At 31.2% G+C, this 14,903-nt stretch overlaps 1 protein-coding gene across 1 annotated transcript in view; it reads left to right on the forward strand.

Moving 5' to 3' along the window:
- Positions 1-14,903, forward strand: part of LOC132548348 (uncharacterized) — a 47,248-nt gene that overhangs the window by 18,748 nt on the left and 13,597 nt on the right. The gene's annotated exons all lie outside the window — the stretch shown is intronic.

Here is a 14,903-nt window from a genome sequence, read left to right on the forward strand (position 1 = left end):
TTCTTCCCGAACGATTTTTTTCTCCTGTAATTTATTCAGGAATATCCGTGTAAATCTTATTTGTCCATATTTTTCTCTAGTTGTATTGAATTTTAGTTTGGGTAATGATTCTGTTTATATGTTGGTATTTCATTGTTGTTCTTTAAAAATAACGTTCTAATTTTACGAAATAGTGCAATGATTATCTCCTTTTCCGGCAATATAATTATCTTACCACAAAAACAACGCATTAACAGGAAATTAGTTTTAAACTCACTCGAATATTCGACTCGACGAACTATTCTTGTTCGTCAGATGATCTTGGAAGAGACTCCCCCCTTTTGTTTCTATATTACTAATACAAGTCTTTCACTCTTCGAGGATTTCGCTTATCCTCTGTTTCAATGTAAGCAAGTTCAAAATGATTAAGATGAAATCTACTTCTCATACAAAGATATATCACAAGACAGATAAAGTTACCAAGACCTCTCGTGTCTCTTTTTTCAGTCATCTTTAGCAATATATTCCAGATTAGTATTGAGTGCAATAAAACAATGCCCCGGTTTATGGAAATAGCGCATTAAGAAGAGTTTGGTGACAGCAATATTATCACACTATGCAAAGTAAGACCGAAATTAAACAATATACCTACCGCAAAATATGTCCTATTTCCATATTTTTATTTCCGAAACATAGATTATTTTTCCAAATCATCTGCGATGAATGTCCACAACTATGGAAATTAATCTCAAAATTTCCCTTAACCTTTCAATTTATGAACATTAAAGACAAACTTCGGTTATATTAAATTATTTTTATTAAGGGAGGACGAAAAAGCTTTTTGAATAATTGATTTTGCTTGTACTCTTGTATAGAAAAGGAACGTTAAAATGTCATACTAGTCTATCTATATATCTAATCTGAATCTGATATCAACGCCATTGTTTATAACCAATGTCATTTCTTTTACGTGTTATTATTTAGTTATCATTTTCTTTTAAATGACGCTTCCGTACGTTCAGCAACCACGATTCGCTTGCTCCCTCCCACGCCCTTTTCGACAACCATGATTCACGCCTTCCTTCTCACACCATTGTCAATGGTTGATGCTATAAAAATGTGACGACTGAAGTTAGTGGCTGATAAAGTGATATTTTGTGTTCATGCGTTTCGTAATATGTTTGTACTTATTATCAAATATTTTGGGCGGTGGAATTATAGAAAGATTGATCCTATTTGTTGGAGCTACTTGACATTTAACATTTGTTACGATCGATGAAAATTGTCAATTGTTGTTTTACAAAATTACGATGCCAGACAATACAATGACGATGAAATAACAAATAACTAATAAAGTGTATTATGTTTTTTTTATATTTTAATGTTTATCATCATAATTGTAATATAAAATTTATACCTAAAGTTAATTAAGTAACATAACCATGTTGTGATATGCTTGAAAATTCAAAAAGGTTGCTGTATACACTGGGTGTACAAACAAATGAAGGATTCCTATCTCAGAATACTAATCAGTTACTTTTTGGTTCATAAAACGTTCCTATCCATAACATGATTTTGAATCATGAATAACAATAGAAGAACCAGTAACTTGAGGATGCCATGGACCCAATACCAATGTCTTAGTTACAAGATTCTTACATATATTATTATTTTACAAAGTATTATTTTAATGTATGAAAGTTAGATTTGAAACACTTGGTACATTTATTTATAATATCCTAAACAACACCCTACCAGTAAGTACTCTTATATTTCACATATTGATATCAATCACCTTTTACATGTCATATTTGTGATGTAATTGGAATGCAATGAAATCATCAATCATTGAAATATTAAATTATGTTCTTCTCATTTCATTAATATTTATTCATTTAACATTATAATAAATAATTATATATATTGTTTGTAAGTGGATACCATTCGTATAGTTATTAAGATACAGAGATCCTTAACCACTCCCGATGCCTACACATTTCATTAGGTCGAGTATACAAGATGCCACTTTGTAATTGTATGGATAATTGTTGTTTGGTTTTGACCAAATTATGCAAGATATCTTATTCTTAATAACCAATGCAAATCTTCAATGATTAAAACATAAATATGATTAACAAAAGATTGATATACAGCTATAAAGGTAATATGCTTGACATCATCAATTGTTTAATAAGGAATTATTTAAATTTTGCTGGATTGATTGATTAGTCCATTAGCTCCTCTCATCTCCTTCATTCACAATATTCCTGTGTCTAATGGTTCTTCATAAAACACATATAAAAATTATATATTTAAAATGTTTATGAAAGAGATTATTGTATATTGTGTAGATAAATGTTAGTCATTGCTGATCAAAGTTATATGACATCGGTAATGACAGAATTAAATCAAGATACGTGTTCACACTTCGGTGTCAGTTAATTGTCTAGTTTTTATTCACGTTTTAGATGTCATTTGAATTAATCTAGGGGATAAAAACGTGACATAAAAATCTAACTCGGCCAGTGAAACAGTGAAATAGAAACAGATGATATTACTGCTTCCCCAACCTATGGATGTTAATAGGTCGCAGCTGATGTAAAAGGCTTGTTCCCAGCATCAATATTTTCTACTTTGGTGATATTTTTATAGTCTCGATCATAATCTCACTCGGAACTATTCTATTCCTTAAGTGACATGAAATTAGTTGTCATAGCGATCGCCGTAGCCGAAGCAGAATGACTTTATACCTTCCGGGACACATAGTCTTAGAAGATATTCATGTACATCTACAGCTTGCATTCGTCATATCCAATTTGAGTCGAAAATAAGATTTTGTAACTATGACGGTTTTCTTTTTTGAAAACATTATTTGAATTATTTGAATTTTTAGTCGAAGGTGTATGATGTTCTTGATGTATATCCAAGTAAACATTAACAGGTCGTACATAATGGACGGATATGTATATTCATTAGAAGAAGACCCTAATTTACATATATTATATTCACGTGGTGAAATGTCGGTAGTTACATAATTACAACTTAATGACATGAATAATCAAAAGCTCCGACCTATTCATATAACTCCATTGCCAACCGATACATGTATGTATATTATGTGTTACACAGGCATATAGGTGACATTTAGATAAAAACATGACAAGGAAATATATTTTCTTTAACGTCAGTAACACGAAGGGTTTCGCATTAGGGACAGGTTTGCAGTATTAAATAGGATCTATTCGGATTTTGTAAAAATGTGAAGCCATTGTATCGAATTCAATTGATATTTTTAATAACTTTGTGTGTATATCTTTACATCTTTATATTGTAACATCTAATCCTAATTCAAATGCCAATTTTCTTTATCAATTCCTTTGCATTCCTTTGTGTCGTTCTTACCTATTTAAATGCAACTCGACCCTTCTCTAGCACAATTCCATTTTATGCGTATACAACATATACCTGCATGGCAACACTAGTAATATTAAGCTGAGAGAATTATTATTTACAATGACTTGTGTAAACATGACTGTCAGCTGGTTTTTCACAACCCGAAATTTTCTAGATCAAACGTGAGATTATCTTATGTGTTTCGAAAGAAAAAAAACACAAAATAAATTGTCATTAGTTCAGAACCATCACATCAACTAAATAGAAATATATTTTAAGTCATCGCTTGAATTTTTAGAAGCGCTGTCCTCTCGAAAATCTGTCATTGGAAATTAGGGAGATAACTCGTAGTTTGTGTTTTATATTATCTGGTATTGTCAAAATTAGCATAAAAAGATGCACTTAAAGATGTCACAGTTTTTTACATTTGTAAATCTAAGGTCACTTTTTATAGTTTTATTGAAAGATGCATATAAGCTGTGTCAAATTACTTCAACAAATATATGACAAGGATGTAAAAAATTGACATTGATATAATTTAATTCCAAAATGCTTTAAAAATAAAATAAATGTTTACACAATTTAATATGTATAAAAATAACTACGATTATTGAGGATGAAAGTTGCTTTACGAAATTCTTAAATTGGAAATCACCATAATTTTCTTTTTCAAAAAAATTGTGGAAATGAAACAATATGTTACTGATTTTTCTCTCTTCATCGACATATTTACATATTTAGTGTTTTAAGTGTTTTATAGAGTCGAATTCCTACTGCAGCGTTATTGTATTACTTCTGTTGTTTCTGTTTAAATACTATGAATTGAATCCCAAACATTTTCTAAAAAAAAGATATTCCGCGATTAAGAAATGTTCGCTCTTTTGTTAGTAAGGACTCCTTTAATTAATTAATTTTCTGCTATTTTTTATTTCGTGTGAATATTCGTGGAGAGATATCGTCTTTTTAAATTCCATTATCAAAATATCTTTTTTCCCTTTATCTAGTTTCACAAACAGCATCAGAAAGAAGTCTTAGGAGAACGATGATGCCGTTACATATATGATGTTTCCTGTTTTATATCACTGATGTAATGTTTTATGTGAGCCTAAGGTTAGGGATAGGGTTTCTTTGGACAATACTTCGATATTTCATACTAATTACTTTCGAGCCTTGAATCCATATGAACCATTTCTTGGGCGCGTCGTATAGAACTCGAAGCAAAACTGAGAGCATAAATAAACAAACAAACAAAAAAAAAAAAAAAAAAAAAACAAAACAAAACAAAAAAAAAAAAATAAATAAATAAAATCAAGAACTATTATGGAAATCTTTTTTGATAGAGAAGAGAAAGTATGATTCATTTCATCCATGACGCATTATTACGTAAGAGGCAACCGTTTGTTGATAGGAATTGTCATAATCGTCAATTAGAGTTCCTTGGATTAAATAAAAAGCGATAATAAAAATATACATATATATATATTTATTCCAATTAGAAGATAGTACAAAAGATAGGAGAATAACACCATTCTATACTAATGATAAAACAGTTTCGTCCTCCTAGTACTTGTTAGTAATACCATGGACATAAATTTTTAAATCTTTGGGCTGGCTAAAACAATAAGATTTGCCAAAAACACGTCAAAATCTTGAATTTGATGTACATTATACATTGTACGATTGTGATAACTGCCGTAGGAAATTTGTACTATACTCTGAATTTATAGGACAGAATTAGTAATCAGCCTGTAGAATCATAAAGAAGAAAAAGAAATTTTTGGCTTATACTCTTTGGAAAAATTCCGTAATCTTATTTAGATGTCTCATGTTTTGCTTAGATTGCAATATAAAGGCCAATCCCAATTATTGAAAAGCATGGTTTCGTATAAAAGTGACGCAGTCAAAGAATTACCAAACACGAGCTCCTCAGATTCGAACACTCAAGGGAATAGATTGTCATCGATAATGAGTTAAACCATGTTGATTTACGAAACATTCTATGTACTGTGCACGTAGATTCAGAATGACCTGCACGAAATATAAAGATTCATTGTTAAAAAACAACAATTGTTAACAATTAAATACTTGACAATTTTTAATTAGCTGTGATTAATTTTCACGCTTTCGATTTGACCATGAAATTCGCGAATGTAAGTTTCATGTGAAAGAAAGTTGGCTTACAGTCGCCTTAATGTCTGTTTGAATATGTTGTATATCTAACTAATATTATGATAAAATTATTAGGGTTTAATAAGTTATATTTATAACATTTGAGTAAATATAACGAAGAAATACTAATATTGAAATAAACATAGAAAATTATATATATTAAACTCTACAAATGATAAAATTGAATTAAAGTTTGTACAAAAAAACACATAAGCGAATAACACCTTTCAATAACATGATTATATAAAAAAAACCTAGTGAATGTCATTTTTCAATACCATCTAGAACTGAAATTAAAGTAGAACCGGATAATATTGAAATATCCAAGTAAATATTGATAAAATTCTAACAGTTAAGACAGTTATAATTAACATTCATAACAAACATCTTGAAAAGAGAAAGCAAAAGCGACGATAATATCAGATGAAACAAAATTAACGTGTTAACACTGATAGCAAACTATACAAATCAACATTTCAAGTTAAATGAGAAAAGTAGAATATTCACAACATTGGTTATAAAGGAATATGAATGATAATGCATATATATAAAAAAGGAAAAGGGCTGATATAGACTGAGCGTGTTGCATAATCAGAGTAATTTTTTGAATAAAAATCAACAAGGTGACTGAGAACTGTATATTGTTTCTCTTTAATTCAACATTTATCTTTAAAAACAGTTTTTATCTGTACAGCTTAAACCAGACTCTAGTTTACACTTGACATATCACAAGAGTTACTGTTAAACTGTCATTTCTTTGGTTCAATTAAAATTCATAAAGAAGACAATGAAATACGTTACGTTGATTAATTGCAGGTGTCAAACTGACAGTAAAATCGGAACAGGTGCTCAGTCATCTTTTCTCGATGCACATAGGTCAGGAAAGAAGAGCTTTTGTAATACTGTGTTGAATTTTTAGAAAAGTCTTCAGCATACTAGCTTTAAAATGAAATATTCGCGGATGTTTCATACAACTTCCATCATTCCTTATGTAAGATAAAAATCAGCTGTTGGATAAATAAACCCAGCCACGCATTCTCTAGAAATTAAGAATATGATTAATGTGAAACGGAGCCCATTCTGTTATTTTCTGTGGTTTATTGCCCTACACAATTACTACATATTTTCTAATATTCGTAAACTTCCCTTACTCTAAACACAACTTGTTATTGAATCATACATAAGGTCCCAAATTACTACAGATAAGGTTTCTTCAAAACTTGTTTTACTTCGATCAAATAAGTAGGCTATAGCTTGTATAGTGCAAATACCTAAATTGTCTTATACACATGCGTATATATCAATAACACTGTAAACAGAACATATGCTTATGATGGAGTTCTTTAAAAATCAACGCTCTCATTTCTGTTCAAATGAGTTAATAACCATTTAACTGGGCGGGGGACAGACTTTTCTACATACCCCGTTATCTCATTTTTTTACAACGAAACCAACATTGACATATTTGCAACAAGCTGTGTGAAATCGTTATAATTTAAATTTCCATTTATAGATAGCAACATCACCAGCCCATGGTGTTTACATGTCGCAGTCGATACGATATTCATGGGTCTATTGCCAATATCATAATATTCGTCAATCGACAGGCAAACTCATAACACACGGGGTTTTAGAAGATGGAGATTTAAAAAAAGATATGGAGAAGTGTAAAGGTGGTCATAGTGATATAATTGAGAATTTTTACCTGGTTTAATTGAATCGACCAAGTTTCAAAATATGAGTGTCGCCGATGAAGCAGAAGACACTTACTCTTCCAGAACACCATACCTTCTTCTACTGTTTCAGGAGTATCCGTGTAAATATTTCATTCGTTAATTTTACTAATGTTTTATTTGCATAATGATTCTGTTTACATATCGGTATTTTCCTGATAATTTTATGACGTCACTCCTTGCAAGTACAAGTGGCGACCCACAACCACTAATTTGACACTTAAATACGACCCAGATTTAATTCGGACACAAACTGCATGTTCATTTATATGATGTGCTTCTCTTATTTCTCCTTTTTATATTTAATAATAATAACAAAATAGTTCACTTTTGGTTAGAAATACAGTTCTTTTTAAAATATACTGGCACTTTCCTGGTCAGTCGTGTAATGGCCAAATCATACTACTTTGTAGCGGATGTACTGTTTCTGATATATTTGGTATAATGTGATCTATGATATGATTTAACTCCGTGTCCTTTCATATAACACATGCTTGTATCTCAGTATAATCTTAAATGGTTATCTGATCGAAACCAAAGCTAAACCACCAGAGAAGGTTGAATAAGCATACCATCATACGACATGATATTGTTCTCTGATTTACCATTGACTCTTTTTTATCCCTCTCCAATCTAACAATACATTTACAGCAGCTATAGTGTTACATATCAACAATTGAAGAATTTTAGAATAATTAAGATTAAATTGTATTGATATAAAAAAAATCCAAACTAAAAATACAAAAAAGATGTTCTCAAGCCCTATACAGGATTTCACACCATATTGAGGACTAACGATATAGGTAGGTGTTCCTTCAGAAATGGATGACATCGTAAGAATATCAATAAATATCTCCCGGCATAACTTTGCAGCTAATGCAGTTGTCACACGACCGGATGTGAAATTGTGGCATTGCTTTAAAATTTGAAGATGGGCTGGTATTTGTCATCAAATTAAGTCCGTCTTGTATGCAATTCTATGTCTTTGTTTGATAGCAAAATATTTTATATATTTATCTATTTTTACTTGAGAATTGTACATTTGTAGATATAGCATATAGAAATTATAATTTTTTCGGAAAGATATTTTTTTTAAAATATTCATTATGGTTATTTGTAGACTTGTATTGTTGTACATACTTGTTAATACTTTGATGATGCACCTTTTTATAATGGGATGTGTTAATGAAACTAAGCACTGTTTATCCATTTTGTATATGTATATTTGACCCCATGTCACAAACGTATTTGCTTGGTGCGAGTGGAAATAAATGTCCACGCATGTTGACATTAAGGGCTGTAGAAATATGGTGGTGCATCCTTTATCACCTGTCTGTTATCACTAATTGGATTTTAATTGACTGTACGCTTATTGTAGTGATAATTCTGATGTTTGTCGACTACAGCTTTGCGTTACACATGCCCACGTTCTCAGACATTTAATAGTTTTTATACATGAAACATTTCACGATGAATTAATCAGCACATGTTTGACCGTTGTGTGAGGTATAAATAAATCAAATGATTTGCTTTTTTATGGTTACAAACAAGTCATTAAAATGACATGCCTTAAAATAGGCTGAATGTAAACAATACAAATTACCTAGATGTTTGAGTTCATTGGAATATAAAGTTATCACTTCACTGAAATATAAGTCTATTACACCACTGGGATTCATATTTCGTCATTATAGTTTACTAGGTAATATAACATTGGGCCATGGTAAGCTAAACGGAGTAATGTCCCTTTATGTTATGAAATGAGAAGTGCCGGCAAACTTGGCCAACATCAGTCTAATACCATACGACACAAATCGTTTGTAACTGTCAGAATGGAAACATGTTAACGAAGTGTTTAGTTCTTTAAAATGGAATTGACGAGGATCACCCTTTGATACTTATTTAATCAGTATTCTTATGTAAACATAGAAAGACATAATAAGAAATATGTATTATATATGACGATGAAATAACATTAATATTGTTTTTACACAAATTGTAATTGCAGATTGTAATTTACAGATCACGAACATATATGTTCTCTTAAACACACAGAAAGGACATACAACATTAATTTTAGACTTGAATTTGGCAGTAATATATGGAATTATGGCTTTAACGAGGCCTCCGAAACGGAATGAGAAAACTGCTTACCGTTTTGTTTTAGTAGGGATTTGTTTGTATAAACCCACACTTGATGTCCTTTGAATTACTAACAGGAAAGGTGTTCTTATTGGTTAAGATCGAGGTAGGACTTTATAGAATATCCTGTTGTAGTCCGTGATTTCCAATTCAGAAGTGCATATACGATGAACGTGGTCAAATTCTTTTAGTTAAAGACACACCATCATCAATTTATAAATAGGATAGAAGCTGAAGGACTTGGCCAAGGTATTTGTACCCTCATTTGATTAGCTCTTCGATGAATTCAGTCTCATAATTAAATAGATTATAGTCATGAGAAGGACACAGTTTGTTTTCTGTTGCAGGATTTAACATATTATCAAACAGAATAAATATAATCATTCATGATTTCAACCCTAGCACATTTCTTCTTGAATTTAGACGTACAATTCATGAAACACCTCTTAAATGAGGCTTCTTAGGTTGAGAATTAGGTTATGGTAGTTGTACATAGTAGGAAAGTAATGTGTTCCTATATAAGTAATATTTTATGGTAGCACGTTCAAAACTCTTTGGATTTCGTCAAAATACGCATAGCATTAATCCCACTATGCGAATGATCAGTATTATAAGGCTGTAAGCTTGGTTTGATAGTACCAAAAATAGAAATAAAGAAGTTGAGTGAAGATTTTGGTTTATAGTGAACACTCACATAGTCTTCGCGTACAATCTTACCAATAACTGCAGAATGATGAAGTAAAGAATATATACGAATTGTAACTAAAAGAATATTTACCAAGTGTAAGCGTAAAAACTATTTCCAAGTATAACTATACAAATTATTTATCAAGCGTATCTATAAAGACTACAGAACCCAGTGTTACTATGAAGAATGTTTACAATGTCAAACTGCAAAGATCGTTTACCCAGTGTAACTATATAGGTAGCAGTACACAGTTTCTTGGTGTGGCCATGGGTGATTTTTTTTTGTACAGTAGAGAACCTCTATGTAAATGCATGTAGAAAAAATAAAAAGGGGGGCAAAATTTGGTATATTCATGATGATGTTGGATATTTGGACTTAACAAAAAAAAAAAAAAAAAAGGAAAAAAAAATGTACCTAGTTTGAGATTACTATTTTGGCCATTATACGAAAGTGCACATATACAGAAAAAGCTAGCTTTACTGGCAGCCAAATTCTGATGTCTAGACACGAAGTAATGTTGTGAAAAATTTCCGAGTTGCATTTTCCTGAAACATAAATCATTTTGCTCTCATGTATGTAGTGATAAATTTTTGATATGTGTCATACTTCAAATTTCTGTCTTACTTGGTGAGATTTTCACTCAAAAATCACAATATTTTGCTATTTTCAGTTTTTTTTTAAATGTGGTAACCATGGTTTTTAACAGTGTTTAATACAGAGTAAACATGTATTTAGACAATGCTCTATTGTGTATTAGAATTGCATGTGGTGTGTAGTTTATGAAAATATATACTTTTATATGTCTGATTTGCACGGTTAATCTACTGTGCGTAATTATCTGGAATGTGTTCCTTATTTTTCAGAAAATGGCCATTTAAATGTTTCCTGTTACCATAGAGCATTGATTCAGTGTAATTATAAAGAAAATATACCCAGCGTAACTATAAAGAAAATATACCCAGTGTAACTATAAAGAAAATATACCCAGTGTAACTATAAAGAAAATATACCCAGTGTAACTATAAAGAATTTTTAACCAGTGTAACTATAAAGAATTTTTAACCAGTGTAACTATAAAGAATTTTTAACCAGTGTAACTATAAAGAAAATATACCCAGTGTAACTATAAAGAATTTTTAACCAGTGTAACTATAAAGAATTTTTAACCAGTGTAACTATAAAGAATTTTTAACCAGTGTAACTATAAAGAATTTTTAACCAGTGTAACTATAAAGAATTTTTAACCAGTGTAACTATAAAGATCATTATTCCAGTTACCTATAAAGACTACAGTCGCAGTATTACTATACACATGTTTTTCATCCAGTGCAGTTATAAAGACTTTCATCCGGAAATTCTATTTATCCAGTGTTACTACAAAGAAAAAAATAAGCCAATGTTACTTTGTCATGTTTTATAATTACTATAAGGCACAACGTTAATTGACAATGTATAATCGATTACAGAGTAGGCTTAATCAAAAAAGAAACAATTCCTTGAATTTCAAGAAATCAATAAATTCTGATTCATAATTTCCCAATACCCTGTCACTGGTTTCTCCCATATCATTTGAATAATTGATTTAATTAGCTTTAAATAATCTTATACATAACCTAGTGTGATAATTGATAAGGGTGTAGATTGAAATTTCATTTTATCATAGTAACGAAAATATTTCTGAATGTATATAATTCACCTTGATTCGTAAGGCACAGCCCTGCCAGTCATCCCATTTTGATACTTTTATTACACAATGTCTTGGAAATGAAACATTGGAAACATTCATTTAGTTAAAAAAAGATACAATATTCACATTTCTGCAGGCCATTCAACACCATCACTCACACATTTTGCTTTCTTTTGACGTGTATATAAGACAAATATTTTTACATTCAAAACTATAAACTGCGGTAGATATACTGAAAAAAAATCTAGAGGTAAATAAAATTTCGAGGGGTATATATCAAAATTGAAACTGAGTTACGATAAAGGAAATATTATATCACGTGATAGCAGAATGTTTTAACAAAGACTTTTCACAGCCCCGTTGGATTGACATGTTATGACAAGCACGTGTAAGGAAATATCTGCAAACATCATATCGCAATGATAGATACAATACATGCCATATGACACCACGAAAAATTCTTAACAGATTTTCAAAGATATAAAACAATAGCATATTATGGAAATCAATTCAAATCAAATATAAGGAAAAGTTAATTGCACATTTAATTAATTGGTTGTGGGTCTTTAATTTTTAACCTGGGGCGATTTATTCGCCCCTGCACTGTCACTCAACGTCACTTGATCAGTCACTCCTGAACTACAGCAACGTGATCCAGCAGTTCCTTAGTATATGTTAAACACAATGCAGATGTCCCTTTTATTAAGACGTATAGGGAAACCTCACGCCTTTTGTTTTTTGCATCGTTATTAAAATGTTTAGTTTTTGTAAGTATTAAAATTTGTAATTGAGATTTCAACAACGAGTATTACTAAGCTTGTGTTAATGATTTATTATTACCATGACGAATTTCACAACATTGTTTAAGGTACAAAAATATAACAATCATTTTGCCCTACTAATTTTACTCATTTTAAACATGTATTGAAAGGTGCTACTTGAGTGCCTTTGAATAATTTCATGAAAAAGTCTTTCGTAATATGTATAATAATCCCAAGGTTATGAGCGACGTCAAAATTTATCGAATTGAGTTGCATCTTTTTTTTTATAATTGTCGGCAAATGGAAATGGACATTATTAGTCACCATAATTCGTAAGCTTAATTTGCGCATAGTTAATAAGTCTATAATTGTAATCTAATCATCAAACATTAAGGTAACCCTGACTCTTCATGACCATCTATTAAAATTGTTGTTGCTTACTTGTTATACTGCGGAATCTAGTTGTTGTTGGTAACACAATTACCTAAGTGTTGAAGTCAGTTGTTGTTGGTAACACAATAGTTAAAAAAAACTGTACAACTGTTGTTGGTAACTATGGAAATCAGTTTGTTGGTTTCATGAGGTCACTTGGCCCGAAGGCATGTTCCTAGGATGAAGCGTGACAAAGTTTGCGAAAAGAAATGACCTTGACCTATATTCAAGGTCACAGGGGTCAGTTTTGTTAAAATCTTTAAACAACTTCTACTCATGAAATTAAAGGCCTGGAGTAATGATATTTGGCTGGTATGTTCCTAGAATGAAGCCCGACAAAGTTTGGAAAAATAAATGACCTTGACGTATGTTCAAGGTAACAGAGGTCAATTTTTAAAAATCATTCAGGAACTTAAAGTCCGAGAGTCATGGTATTTGACTGGTATATATACCAGGTGAGCGCTGAAGGCCCGTTGGACCTCTTGATAATACGTGGTTTGCTCTTATATACATAAATCCTTGCTTCTTTTACTTGGCATGATTTAATTCAAACCGAAACGGTAACAGTGAATATAAGAATTGTTAAGACGTAAAATAAAATCGTAATAACAAAACATTGCTATGGAAAGACAAGTCATCTGTGACGAGATAATGACATTAATGTTTCTCATACTGAGGAACGGGTCACTAACGTTACTTCAAAGTCACCGCCTATGCCATCAGGCTAGGTTGTGAGGTATCCATAATTGTCAGACTTTTGATAATTAACACATTAAAGAGACGCAGTGTAGAAGGCAGTTCTTAAGTCTAAAGATCACATAAGTGGATGTAGTTTTTTTATTTTTTTTTTATTATTATAGTATCTAACATATTGCAAATATTCAAACACTAAATTCAACATAAAATTCTAACTTGTATCATTTCATGGTACAGTTATTCGAAAATATTTTCTTCTTGTCGTGAATATAAATTATCAAATAACATGGTAATTTGTAAAGCACGATATGTATACGTCTCGTCACGAGATAAATGACTAGTGTTGAATCCTATTAAAATCATTTCTTCTGTAAGCGCATTTTTCCTACCTGTACACCACCATAGCCTATTACAAACTGCTCTCTTATTATGAACGCTCTCTTCCCCAAGAAAGGTGAACGGTGTTACAAATATGTGGTTGTGAACTATGATGAAGCGTATGTTGTAAAACTACGTCCAAATAAGATACGATATACTTGTATAGGGAGGACGAAATCAATACAAAAATCGAATTTCTAGTTGACATTCGTCGAATTCGGTGGTAGGATCCTACAGACAATTGGTATTGACATTGGAACAATCTTTGTCCATCTCTTGGTCGACTTGATGATCTCATGTTGATGACGTCTTGTCTTTTAATAACAAGCTATTTATTTACCTACAATATATCTATGTCCATGGTATATACTTACCAGAAATGGAAATGAAGATCAATGAAGTCAACATGGACAGCCGTCCACCAAGCTGTATGATAAACGTAATGCTTTCAACCTCACGCGTGTGAATTTTCCATATCTTGATGGTTACATTCCTACGACCCCACCACGTGGTGTTTTCATGTCGCAGATGATTCGATATTTTAGGGTCTGTTCCCCAAATCATGATTTTATGCAAGATGTCGGCAAATATTTAAGTCATAGAAAAGGGTTTCGAGATAGCCAAGTAAATGAAGAGGATGTGGGAATTTTACCGTCGTCATAAAGATATCATTGAAAAATATTTTATTTCTTTGTACGATATGAAGGTAGGCGTGTTTGCTGCTCATTAATACGCCTGTTGTTACGTTGTTGTTTACCTCAGTCTCATTTGGGAGCATAACAGATTGTTTTTAACTTGGATTGACCAATACTTATATGGCAGGTGTCGTTGATAAAGCAGAAGAC

This window comes from Ylistrum balloti, unplaced genomic scaffold, assembly GCF_031769215.1.
Source record: "Ylistrum balloti isolate Yb309-2 unplaced genomic scaffold, AGI_CSIRO_Ybal_v1 Utg370010, whole genome shotgun sequence".
Lineage (NCBI taxonomy): Eukaryota > Metazoa > Mollusca > Bivalvia > Pectinida > Pectinidae > Ylistrum > Ylistrum balloti.